Genomic DNA, 13943 nt, shown 5'->3' with positions numbered 1-13943 from the left:
CAAGCGGGGGATGCGCTTGGGGCCGGGCTGGAAGGTGGAGACTGGGGTCTGGTCTTTCCTTGGATGGATTGGGGAGGGGACCGTGGAGATGGCGGAGGCTGTCCTAGGGGCGCCCGGGTGGGGTGGGGGGGGTCTCTAGAAGATGAAAGGGGGTTCCCGTGGCCGCCCCCCTGGCCACACGTGCAATCCTCCTCGCCCCTCCTCCCCTAGGGCGACGCCCTGGAGCAGGCCATCATCAGCCAGGCGCCCCAGGTGGAGAAGCTCATTGCCACGACGGCCCACGAGCGGATGCCCTGGTTCCACAGCAGCCTGACGCGCGAGGAGGCGGAGCGCAAGCTCTACTCGGGGACGCAGACTGACGGCAAGTTCCTGTATGTGGGGCCTGGGGGCTGGGGCAGACATGAGTGTGCAGCTGGGCCTTGAGGGATGTGCCTGTGCTCACACGTGCAAGTGGGTGATGCATTTCTGATGCGCGAGGGGACTTTCATATGGGAAGGCAGCGGCAGTGACTAGGGAAGCCTCCAGAGCTGCCAGCCTGGGTTGGAATCCAACCTCAGCCACCTACCGGCTGTAGATCTTGAGCAAGGAGCCGAACTTCTGCCTGCCTCAGTTTCCTCTTCTTCGTTCAGTGTTTACTGAATACCTACTCTGCACCAGGCACCGAGGACATGGCAGTGAGCCAGCCAGACACAGGTGCAGGTCCTGTGGGGCAAGTAGACAAAATATAGACTGTGTCAGATGTGGCACGTGCCACGCTTGTGTAGGTGGGGAGGGGTTGCAATTTTAGATTAGGTGGCCGAGGAAGCCTTCTTGAGAAGGTGACTTTTGGGTAAAGAACAGAAGGAGGTGAGAGGTGAGCTGTGAAGCTCTCAGGTGGAAGGGTGTTGCTGGCAAACGGGATGGCGAGTGCAAAGGTCAGGAGGCAGGGATCTCTTTGGCATGTTGGAGAGACATTGAAGCGGTCAGTGTGCCTGGAGACGAGTGAGAGGGCGGGTGGGAGGACGGGACGGTGGGGAGGTGACTTTGGCTTTGACCCTGAGTGAAGTGGAGCCCTGGAAGGGTGTGGAAGCAACTGCAGCTGTCCTGTAGGTAACAGCAGTGCCTGCCCCAAGCGTCTGTTATAAGGACTGCATGAATTAATACGTGTAAAGCAATAGTACGGTATCTGGCATATACGAAAAATGCACTAAATGTTAGCTCTTATTATATGTGGGTGAAAGTGTGTGTCTGCATGTGTGAGCTGCAGCTGAGGCCATGTGGCTGTTTGTGAGTTTGTTACTGTAAAAGCATCTCTAAAGCTGTTTTAAAAACTGTGCTGGGTGTTTGAAAGCCCTCCTGGGGCTGCTGCTGGGGTTTGGACACAGGTTCTTTTGTGTAATGGATGTTATCCAGATGTCAGCAGAGGTCACTCAGGCCTGGAGATAGGGAGAACTTGGTGCTTTCCTCTCCCCCATGACCTCAGGAAGTCCAGTGTTCTCCCCAAGAAGTCTGAGGGGGACAGTTCCTGGGGCCTTCCTTCTCGTGGCTGCTTCTTGGCCTGAGTCTGTGCCAGGCTGACTCCTCGCTATCACCCCCCTCCCCAAAGGCCGTTCCATCTCCCGGGGCCAAACCACTTGGAGGAAGCCGCCATTTCCTTGGTTTCCGCCATACATGTGAGGTCTGTGCAGATTGCTTGCAGATCTCCTACATGGTGCAGCTCCCTCTGCAGGATTCTGCTGTTTGCTGATAAATAATTTTTTCACTACCTCAGAGATGAAAGCTGTAAATTGGAGTGACGTTTCCAAGGTTTCCTGTCTTTCCACGTATCCACAGACTGTTATGGGCTAGCCTGGGAACTATATGGCTCGTCAGTGTGCTGTTCTCTGGAGAATATGCTGTCCAGGAATTGATGGGATGGTCACAGCCGCCCCTCTGTCCCTCACTCAGGCTCTCCTGTGGTGATTTAGGGGATATTTCCCCATTCCTTTGGCCTAAGGAAGGGTCTAAGTGCAAAGTGGGCTCAGTCTGTCTTGTACCACCGTGTCCCTGCCCTCAGCACAGTGCCTGGCATGTGGTCGACATTCAGCAAATATCTGGTGAATGAAGATCCACGGGCAGGGCCAAGCCCTGTCTGAGCGTTTCCACTCTGAGGGTGCCCACTCGTGGCCATCCCGGTCGCTACTTCCTGCTGCGCCCCCCCCCCTCCCCCGCAACAGCTGCAGAAAGGAGGCTCCAGTGACTAAGCACAGAAGCAGATGGAGCAGAGTTCCCACTGGGGAAGCCAAACAACAAAGGTCAGCTGTGATAAGAATCTCCATAGATGCTGATAAGAAGGAAACAAAATCAGAAAAGAAATCCCAACAGTTTTTTCCCCTGTTCTATACTTATTCATTTACTGACTCCTTACTAGTTTTCAAACTTTAGGTACCTCTCTACTGACAGGTGAAAAAACTTTACATTATCTGGATGAATGAAGGCAAAGGAACAAAATGGCCAGGTCAGTTATCATGCTTTCCCCCCTAATTGCCTGTAAATTAGCTCACTTTTCCACCGGTGTCTCCAGCAGAGCCCTGACCTTCAGTATAACTGCAGTGAAGGCAGCCGCTCTCCCACTCCTGCAGGACTCTCTAGTCTTATGTAAAACTAGACAGTTTCATATTATACATTGTATCTAAGGATGGAATGCACATTCTTACATTTACTTATGTCTTCACATATTCCCTATGTTTATGTGTTTTGTCTTCCCCTTTATATTTTGGCAAAGAGAGTGAGAAAACTGAAGTTCTCCTTTAGGGTGGGCAGGGGCTGTGCCATGTGTTTTCACAGGATTTTTAATGGAATGTCTGTCTCTTCCTTCCCGACCCTCTTCCTCCTCCTCCTCTTCCTTCTCTTTCCTTTCACACATACATACACATGCACATACGCACATACATACACACACACGCACACACACACATACATGTCCACACACACCAGCATATACATACACACACGTGCACATTCACACATACATACATGCATATGCACATACATACACACATGCACACACATACACCCTCAGCTGGAAGCCATGTGTAATTAAATGACTCCATCTAATGTTAGTGTCTGTCTAGATCCGTCTCTCCATCTTAAATATTGATATAAATACCTGCATCCCCATAACTTTCCCCATCTGAACAAGACAGCACGTTTCCTTTTTTTTGTGATCCAATCCAAATCTAATTCCAGGGTTTTACTGTATTTTCAGCTGGTCTGAAAACTCTGATTACTCTCAACTTCTTCATATCATTAACACCATTTGCTGTGGTCCAAAAGAGAATACATTACAGGATCTAGGCTTACAACAATAACAAGAAAAACTTGGAGGTTAGACAACAAAGGGAAAATAGAAATGTCCACTTGCCTAACAATAGTAGATGGGTTGTGTTCACAAGAACAAATATTTGGCTATATTTAAATCATGTTTAGCAACTGATGGCAATCACTGCCTGACTGAGTCAGAGTTAGGTTTAGTGTGAAGACAAACAAAACATACAAAATATTTTGGCTCACCCGCCCTGTGCACATCCAACCCAAGGTAAGTGACTTTACTTTTGAAAAACGTGCCCACAGTTCAGTCCAGTTCTTACTATTTAAGAACCAGTTCTTTAAAATCCGTTCTTAAGACCTGTTGCTTAATTCGCTGACATCAAAGCTGTAAAACCAGTTTCTCTATTAGGCTATAACAAGAAGACAAGAGCCGACCTCTGTAAATCTTTTTATTAGGTTTTGTAATTGTCTCCATAAGTAGACCTACGTCCTTCGACTAGTACATGAGTTCCACATTTTATACCTCAATTGTTCCCATTCGAACAACCCATGACCCATCGGTCACTAGAAGCCTCATCATAATTTATTAATCTAATGGTATCCTTATGTTTTTCACCAACATCTCAGTGGTTTTTTGTCCTGACATGTATTTACACTCTAGGAAATGGGAAATAGCTTCCTCAGGCTGCTTGTACCTCGATCCAAAAATAAATAGCAATTAGGACAAAGTGGTTGATAGTGCTCAGATCCTTCATGTCTTGCTGCTATTTCACTTACTTGTTCTATCATTTCCTAAGAGAAGAGTATTAGAATCTTCTACTATGACTGTGGAATTGTCATTTCCTCCCTTTCAATTTGTCAATTTTTACTTCATGTATTTTGTTGCACTATCATTAGGTGCATACAAATGTATGGTTTGTAGGTGCTTCTGACAAATTAACTTTTATCATTATGATCTATCCCTTTTAGCTCTGTAATACTTTCTATCTTTATGTACATTTTAACTGATACTGCTATACTGCATCAGCCTTCTTTGCTAACCATTTACCTGGTGTATGTTTTTGCAGCCATTTACTTTCAACTTATCCATGTCTTTATAACTGAATTGCATTTCTTATAAATATAATATATTTGGATTTTGCTTTATAATCAGTTCTGATAATCTCTGGCTTTTAATTGGAGTGTTTAATCCATTCACATTTAATGTAAATATTGTTATGATTAGATTTAAATTTACCATATAATTATTTTTCTCTTTTCCCCCTCTGTTCATCGTTCCTTCCTGCATTGATTCTGATTCATTAAATAGTTTTTAGGATTCTATTTTAATTTTATCAATTGGCCATACCTTTTTGCATTATGTTTAGTGGTGCTCCACAATAACGTCTTAACTTTTTACAGCATTCTTTGAGTTAACGTTATACCACTACACCTAAAGTAAAGAAATCTTATAACCATGTAAGTCCACTAAATGTACTGAGTTTTAACCACCCTTAAAAATGAAAGTGAGAAAGCTCTTTGTTGTCACAATATTAAATCTCATGGATTCTTTTGACATCGATAGATGAGGCCTTAATGATAATTTATTGCATTTTCTATTGTGACCACCAATGCTTCTAGTCAAAATAGTGATGGTCTCCACTGTGCTTATGAATCCTTGAAAGGGTCACTTCTATGACACAGCATCTGAGAAAGGGTAGCTTTGTGTGCCTACATTACTTTCATCATGAGACCTCTCACTCAAAGGCAAGAGTAGACAGACTCTCAAGAAGCCTCTTTATTGACTGCGGATTGTGAGGTATCTGAGGTAAAACTCTCTGCACAGTTATGAGCTGTGGTATTTATCTTTTCTCAGGAGCATGGAGATAATTGACTAGGTGTGGATGAATAGACAAATACTATGGGATAGATCAATAAATGATAAAGGACCATGAAGAACTATGAGTTTTGAGAACACAAAATGTGTGAATAATAGAAAGCAAAGGGAAGGAAAAGATAATTCAGTAAATGATGCAGAAGCTAATTAGAGTGGGAAGAGAAATAAAAAGTTCTATTAAAAAGCAGCAGAGTCTAAAGAACTGAACAAATTCATTCATGGCAGGGCTGTGGAGTGACAAATGTGATAGATTTTAGCACTGTCTACCCAATATCTCTTTCCCTTCTAAGCATCTTATAGGATTGCACTTCCAGCCTCTTTGAGGTTGGTTTTCACCACATGACTGTACCTGATCAAGTTGTGAGTTTGAAAGGGTTTTGAGCAGAAGTGATGATGTATGTCATTTCTGGGATGGGACATTTACTTGCTGAGGGTAAGACCCTCCCGAAATCTCTCCTCCCTCTGGCACAGTGACTAGCAATGTTTAATATGGGAGCTTATCTATAAGCCCAGGATCTTGAGTAACTATTATGAAGAGAGAGCCCTGCCAACCAGTGAAAGACAAGTAGTATGAGCAAGAAATGACCTTTTATTGTTTTAGGCCACTTAGACTTAGAGGATGTTTCTTACTACAGCAGAACATAGTCCATCCTGGTGGTAAGGGCATGAATTCTTGCTTCTGAAATCCCTAAAACCAGCTCAGTTGTAATTGAAGACTTCATAAAGTACTTCCTATTCCCGGGTTCCTGAAGGGTCACCTTGGGTTGAATTGTGTCCCCCAAAATTCATATGTTGAAGTCTATTACTTCAGAGCATGACTGTATTTGGAGATAAGCTCTTTAAAGAAGTAATTAATATAAAATGAGGTCACAAAAGTGGGCCCTAATACAATGGGACTGGTGTCCTTATAAGAAGAGGAAGAGACACCAGGGATGCACATGTGCAGAGGACACAGCGAGAAGGCAGCTGTCCGCAAGCCGAGGACACAGGCCTCACCAGGAACAAACCCTCAAGCACCTTGATCTTAGACTTTTGCTCTCCAGAACTTTGAGAAAATAAGTGTCTGTTTAAGCCTCCCAGTCTGTGGTATTTTATTATGGCAGCCCTAGCAGACTAATACAGGATCCATGTCTTCTTTATTGCCTGTGTATCTTTATAATTAACCCTCATTGCTTGAGCTTGCCATACACTCAGTTGTTACAAACAAAAAGCCTAATTAATAGCTGACCCTATATATATAAAGCATTGGCAGTTCAGAGTCACAACACACTATGCATGCCAGATATTGGAAAGGTACACAGAATGTAATTAAGAACTGTGCCCATCAACCTTGCACAAAAAATTAAATAATGAATCCACTTAACTTTCTAGTCTGCATTAAGGGGCACTGGCACACGAACCTCCATCATAGGGCACTTTCTGGACAACCACTTGCTCTGACCACTAAAGGAAATCAGCTAAAACCAGCAACTGTCTGGCAAACACTGCATAATGATGTAAAAGACAGAAGAGAGAAAGCTCTTCTACCTCACTCCTAAAGGAGGAAAAAGACCTGCAGCCTGGGGTAGGAGAGTTAAATATGGTGTTTACCACCCTCCTGAGGCTTGTGTCCTTGCACATTCATTGCTTAAAACCTCAGAGAGTAGAGGCTGAGTTGGTGAACTGAATGGATGTCAGAAAATTTAAGATGGAAGAGAGGGAAGTGTGAGTGGCAGGATTTTATTGACTTAAGGCACAGCAAAGTCCTTCTAAGTCCTTTCAATTTAAAGAGTTTGAAAATCCTTCTGAATTGAAGAATCATGGAGGATCATCCCAGGTCATAGCTGCAATTACCACCTACTTGTCAATGACTCTCCCATGTGCATCTTGTTTGATTTCATCTCCAAACTCTAGACTCCTATTTCTAAAACCATTGAACAAGTCCTTCCAATGGCCTGAAGGTATCTCAAACTCAGCAGTTCAGAACTTACCTAACAGTAACCGTCCACCCCCACTGACACCTGTCCCTCACCCAGGATGCTGTCCAAGAAACTGCCCAAGCCCAACACCCCTTAGTTTATGCAAATCTTTCCCGCCCTCATCTCCTGCACCAACTTGGAATGAATGCCCATGGGACTACCTTTCACCACCTGGTGTTCGTGCACCTATAGAATATGAAAAGCAATTTAAAGGATACTTAACCTCAAAACTCAATTAACTATAAAAGCAAAATTCAGTTGTGACCAGTAGATTTATGTTCACTGAAGACTAGCTGGGAGATTTGCTTCTTCTTAGAAGACAGTTGCTCTGGCTTAGTGAAAAGAGCAGTGTCTGACAGTAAGTAGTTGCTCAGGAATACTTTCGATGGATGCGTGGATGAATAATTAGGACTCAGGGGACCTCTGGTTCCACCAAACATGACTGGACTTCATGTTTATACAGGATTTGGATGTCATGGCCTCTCAGTTTTCCCCAGTGGTATCAGTCTATTATTCACTAACAACCGCAGCTGATCCTGGGTGGTAATGAGTAAAACATGGATTACCGCGGCCTGGTGGCAGAATCAGCTGCTTCCAACCTCCCCCATCACCGGGATCTGATGCTACAAAGCAGGCCTGTGCAGCAGGTTCTGCTGGGTGTCGTCCACTTACGTCATCACTGCAGAAGCCAGAGGGAAACTGTGTCAACCAGCACCTCCCAAACGGCCAGCCCATGGGGCTTTTCACAGGACGTGGAGCATATTTTCCATGGAGCGGCCAACACACCCCACAGACCCTTGAGAATGCATGCACACGTGTTGTTGGCAGTGGGGCATCTGTTGAGACTGCGGAACTAGGAAACTCTCTGGGTTGTGCTTGGAGTTCTAGCTTTCCTCCCAAGTTGGAGAGTTCCACTAATGTATCGTGTAAAGTTCTTAGAAATCTCTATGGCCTGAAAGGGTTATTTAAAAAATGACAGAAGAATAAGTAGGCCCATGGTTTTAGGTTAGGAAGAATAATTTACAAATGAAAAGAAATGGTCAGATGCTCTAGCTTGTGGCTCCTCAAAGGCAGGGCAAAATTTGTTTGTTTTTGCATCCCAGCACGTCCTCAGCACAGTTGGCGAGACGTGCATGGTCATTACGGGCATTAAAAGAGCTGCTGTGCACGCCGCGCTGCCCCCATTCTGATTATTCCCTAAAGAGCTAAAGAGAGACGCTTTTCTCCCTGAGTGTTGGTTTTCCAAATCCATTTTCAGAGCTGCTCCACCCCTACCTCCCGATGAAGAAAGGACAGCTTGAGAAGCAGCGACGCTTTGTTCTTGCACTTGTGAACTGGACTTATTCCTAAACTGCTCTAAGTGGATCACAGTGTAGGCTGGTTAAATACCAATTTATAGAACTCAAACTTCAACCTTTCTGTTTCTTCAACAGAGGAAAATGAACCAAACAAGTGTTTAAGAATCAAATTTGAAAACGTGCAATCACGTGATCATTGCAGTGCCCGTCCTCACCCCACATTGCTCAGCACATCTCCCAGGGATTAACCCACGCCTAAGGCACAGGTCTTTCAGGCGGCTGGTGAAAGCGTGCATCTGCAGCTTAGACGCTGGCCACGCAGGAGGTAAAGCTGACAACTAACCGTGGAAGATTACCTGTCACATTTGCCTCCTCCATGTTGGTGACCCTCTGTCCCCTTCAACACACTCCTGCACTTGCTGGGTCCTCAACTGAGCTGCCCCTCCTGCCCCTCTCTTCTCCCAGCTCCTCCCACCTCCCCAACCTGGTCTGAGTTTCACCTCAAGGTATTATTGGTTGCAGCATCTCTCTGTCTCTAACTCAATTCTCTGTCTGTCTCTGTTTCTCTCTCTCTGTCTCTCTCTGTCTCTGTCTCTCTCTGTCTGTCTCTGTCTCTCTCTCTCACACACACACACACACACACAGACACACCCTGCAACCTGTCACACTGCCAGAGGCAGCTGTGGGCTGAAGAGATGCTCGCCAGGCAAAACTCCAAATATTCTGGCTGAAAGCGCATGTCTGAAGGCAAGCACATGGGTCCTGGGCTGGGTGGGCACCAGACTCTTGCCCTCAGCCCACAGTGGGTCAGATGCAGCCCCAGGGGAGACACCTCACAAACTGTGGCACTTGATGAGATTTTGCAAGGTGGCAAATTTCACTACCCAGGCATCTGAAGCCACAAACCAAGGCTGCCTGAGGCTGAGGCCTTGTCCTCATGACTGCACCTGCCTGACCAAAACCGAGCAGATACTCTTTCTCATCCGGCATATAGGAAGAGCACGGACACATTTACTTGTCACCTGCTATGTGCCAGGCATTTGGGCGACATTGCACGTCCTCCTCACAACCATCCACAGAGGTTGGATTAATTGTTCTCATTTACACATGAGGAAACTGAGGCACAAAAGGGTTGAGTCACTTGCTGAAGTTTGCAGGTCCACATTTCCCTGATACACTGAGCCCCTTCATTCTTGGCCAGAGGAAGTGTGTGCTTGTGAAGTTATCTCCTCTTGCCTCCTATCCTTGGTATCTAAATAAAATGGAAGAAAATAAGAAAATAAAAAGAGGACAAAGAAAAGTTGCCTACTCTCCCCTCAAGATTCTGCTCAAGTTTGTGCAGAGCTCGTCTCTAGGAAACGGTGAAACTGTGGAGTCCAGACAGACAGACAACCCAGCGTGGGCTCCCGTAGGGTGACAGGAGACCTCCGAGGCTCAGAAGCTCTTTGCAGGTCCACGTCGATGAATAACACCACACCCTCAAATACGGTGTTCACTCCGTACCAGGGGCTATTTTAAGTGATTTATGTGTGTCAATTTAGTTTAACCTCACACAACTCTGTCTTCATCTTACAGAAAGGAAATTGAGGCCCAGAGTGGTTAAGTGACTCACCTAAAGTCACACGGCCTGCAAGCAGTGGAGGCAGGACCTGCACTGGGCATATGCCTCCCTGTCCAAGCTCTCGGCCATGCTTTCTTCCTCCTCAGTGAGAGGTAATGGAGTTAGGACCCCTTCTGAGCAGGAAAATATAAACCAGAAAGAACTATGAAAGAAAACTCGCACTCAAATATACGCTTTTGATCTTTCCATGAACGGGCCTGATGTGCAGTGTGGACAAGGGACAGGTGCACCAGCAGGTGTGGGGACGGAGGACACTGGGACTCATCTCTGTGCCAGGCCTGCCCTGGCTTCGTCCCACCCCTAGCGTTAGGCTCAGGGAGCGATGCTGAAGTGTGGCGGTGGCAGTTTTTCTGAGGGAAAACACCCCATTTTGCTCATAGCTTCCTGGACAGATCCATATTCCAAGGCGGCATCAGTGTCAGGGTCAGGGAAGGAGGCTGCGGTCCCTGGAGACCCACCTGGCCAGAGCAGCAGGCCACCCAGGGCACGCGCAGCTCCTGCACGGCCTCTCCTGGGGCCGTCGCTGGCTCCCTCCTTCGCTTCTCCACTTTCTACAGCACTCGTTCCTGCAGCGCAGTCACTCCTCTGAGCCCCTGCAGTGCCCGGGGCCGGGTGCAGGGAGGGAAGGGCTGGGAGGGAGGTGAAGAGGCGGCAGGCAGCAGTCAGGCTGATGCAGGGACGAGCAGAGAAGAAGAGGAGACAGCGCGGCTGCCTCGCAGAGGGCTCGGGAAATGCACGATCTAACGTTGGCAAAAAGAAGGCGTCACCAAGAGGGGCGAGCTGCAGACTGAAAGGAAGACAGAAGGTCTCTGCTGGAAACCGGCTCCTGCCCGCCTCAGTGCACGGGAGTTACTGGCTGGACAAGGCAGGGGAGGACAGCTGCTCACGCCATCGTCGGGGTCCCGAGCCGCAGGGAATAAGTTCTACGCAGTAGACAAATGGCTCTTCCGAGATCTGTGTCTTCAGAACGAAAACCGCCATGAGGAAATGTAGGCACAGGGAGACCTGGCAACTCACCGAGAGGCCCAAAGGGACGGGACAGTCGGAGCCCGGGGCTACCTGCTTCTAACTACCGCACACTGTCCCTTCACAAAACGGGGACAACAGCCCCTACCTCACTGACCATAGTGAGCTTTGAAGAAGGGACAGTTCATGAAGCACCCGTCATGGTGACCGGCCCTGGCCAGGGCGCAGGACGTGCAGCTCCCTCCCTCTAGCACCCGCTCAGCCACATGCCCCGAGAGAGGGACTGAGGCAGCAAGACACCAAATGAGGACATGCTCCGAGAGAGGGACAACTGAGGCAGCAAGACACCAAACGAAGACATGCTCCGAGAGAGGGACAACTGAGGCAGCAAGACACCAAACGAGGACATCGCCAGAGGAAGGCGCCAAACAAGAGCGAAAGCAGGGGGCAGGGGCGGAGGCTGAAGGGACAGCTGGAGTGGCAGCAAGGAGCAGAGAGGCTGGAGCGGGCGGCCTGGGTGACAGTCTCAGCCCACTCTGCTGGCCCTTGGGACCTCTCGGACGACATGGGGGTGATAAAAGCCTGGTGGCATCACCTTGTTGCTTATTCAGCAAGCTGATCCAGGAAAGCCAGCGAGGGAAACACGTACAAGAACAGTCTTCCCTGTCACAAAGGAGCCGCACGCGGTGCTCATGGAGGTGACAGCGGCACTCAGGAGGCCTCACTCCAGGAGGCGAGTGTGGGTTTCCAGGGACCCCACAGCAAGGGGCCTCAGAGCAGGTCAGCGTCTTGCCTCGAGCTGCACGTGGGCATCGGCTGAGCCGGCCAATTCCGCTGTGGAGAAACAGCCCCAACTCCGCTAACTGGGCTCCAGTCCAGTCTCCTCAGCGTCACACGTGGCCTCTCTCCTGTCCCTCCCAGCTCCAGAAGTGAAAATTCAAAAGGTAAGAAAAAAAGGAAAAAGACTGAAAGGAGGCAGAGCTGAGCGCCCACGTGTGCTCTGTCATTGACCAGGCGGTGTGCCCTTGTTCAGGTTATTATAACTACCTTTGCCTGATCTCCTTCATCTGTGAGGTTGGGGTATTTGTTCATGCCTCGTACTAAGTCCTAAGGATTTAATAAAATAATAAATACAATAACGACCCACAGAAAGCCTGGATACGCTAGCTTTCTTCCTGCCTTAACTTTGGCCATGTGATTCAACTGGGGACACTGTTGATTGTCATTTCTTTTAGCACTCTTAAAAACATCCTTTTTAAAAGATAAAAATTAAAATTGTATACATTACGTGGTTCAACATGATGTTTTGATGTGCACATACCGTAGTGTATGATTACTGCAACTAAGCTCATTAACATACACATCTCCTCGCATTGTACCAGTTTTCTTTTCTTAGGTGGTGAGAACACCTGAAATACACTGCCTTTGCAAATTTCCAGTCTCCAGGACGGTATTGGTTGTCATCTTGAAGCTATTTGAATTTTGTCTCTGCTCCCTTTGCTGACCATCCAGGGCATGTTCTGGTGATTAGAGACATCACCTGAAATTTCAGCAAGAGGGAAAAGTCAGAGGGACAAAAGACCTTGGAGAATCAGGGTCACTGGTAATTTGACTGTTCTGGAGCAGCTCCTCTTTGGTGAGAAGGCAGCCCTTCAGTGGATAAAGATCTGCAGATTTGTCACATAGAACCCACAATCACAGGCCGCCTTCTCCATGACTCGGACTTTCTTCTGAGAAAGCATGCCTGTGACTGCTGCCCTGGGGAAGGCTCCTTCCCCAATGAAAGGGTGAGTTCAAGGCCCTTAGCTCAAAATACAACCGGACAGCAGAAAGTACCAGTTGCTTTCAAGCTGCTTTCTAAATCTGGCCCTGGGGCTTCTCTGGTTTCACTTAGGGTCACAGCAGTGCCACAGCACAGCACATACTTAATACTCACTGTGCTGTGGGTGACCACAGAGTGACTGGGAGTGACGTGTGGGCAACCCCACCAGAGCCAAGGCAACAGCAGCTTTGCCTGGTGGAGGTCACAGCAGTGTTCTCAGCAGATACTCTGGTCACTTGAAAATTATCATTTTATTTTGAAATGATCATTGTGAAAAAATGTCTATGTGGAAGCAATTAAACTTTGAAAAAGTCAAACAAATGTTGCTAGCAAAGAAATCACAACCACACTGCAACTGGCTCTGGAGGAGAAATCTGGAGAGAACTCAGGCTCTTGAGCTCAGTGCAGCAGCATGGAGTCAGCAGAGACAAATGCTTTCACTGGAAGTTGATAAAGACTATTTCTTGCAAGGATTTTTGCCAAGATCATATAGTGGAGTTCCCAATGAAGAAACCATGTGTTCTGTGGAAATGAAAGAGGTGGTATTTCAAATTCATTTCTAGACCTCTCTGATAATTTGTGAAGGAGAGGTTGAACGGTTGCCTCTGTGCGGGCTGACGGGGTGGCCCTGATGTTGTCACAGACGTACACTCTCAAGGGCACCGCCAGTGGTGGGGTGAGAGTAAGTGAGCAAGGAGGAAATGGAGTCCCAGACAAGGCCACTTACTCCATTGTCCCCAAACAGAAAGTGTGCAAGTATCTACAGGAAGAATGGGCGAGGGGGAACTCCGAGACCAACCTAGCCCGGTTTGCAAGGACAGATGTGCACTCGTTACTCCAGGCATATCACCATTTGAGGTCAAGACACATCAGTTCTCTCAACCTAAAGGTGAGAAATCAGTAGTTCTCAAACTTCAACAATCATCCAAGGTGCTCCTTAAAAATATAGATTCCCAGGCTCTGCTCCCAGACAGTCAGAACGAGGGAGTCTGGTATGGGGTTTGGATGCCTGAATACGCACCAAGCCCAGCAGGTGATTCTGAGGCACGAAATATCTGAATCCTACAGCACTCTGGAAGCCAGGCTCTCCTGGCAGCTTTCTGACAACCTGGCT

Source organism: Cynocephalus volans, chromosome 14, assembly GCF_027409185.1.
Source record: "Cynocephalus volans isolate mCynVol1 chromosome 14, mCynVol1.pri, whole genome shotgun sequence".
Classification (NCBI taxonomy): Eukaryota; Metazoa; Chordata; class Mammalia; order Dermoptera; family Cynocephalidae; genus Cynocephalus; species Cynocephalus volans.
This window is presented reverse-complemented; position numbering follows the sequence as displayed.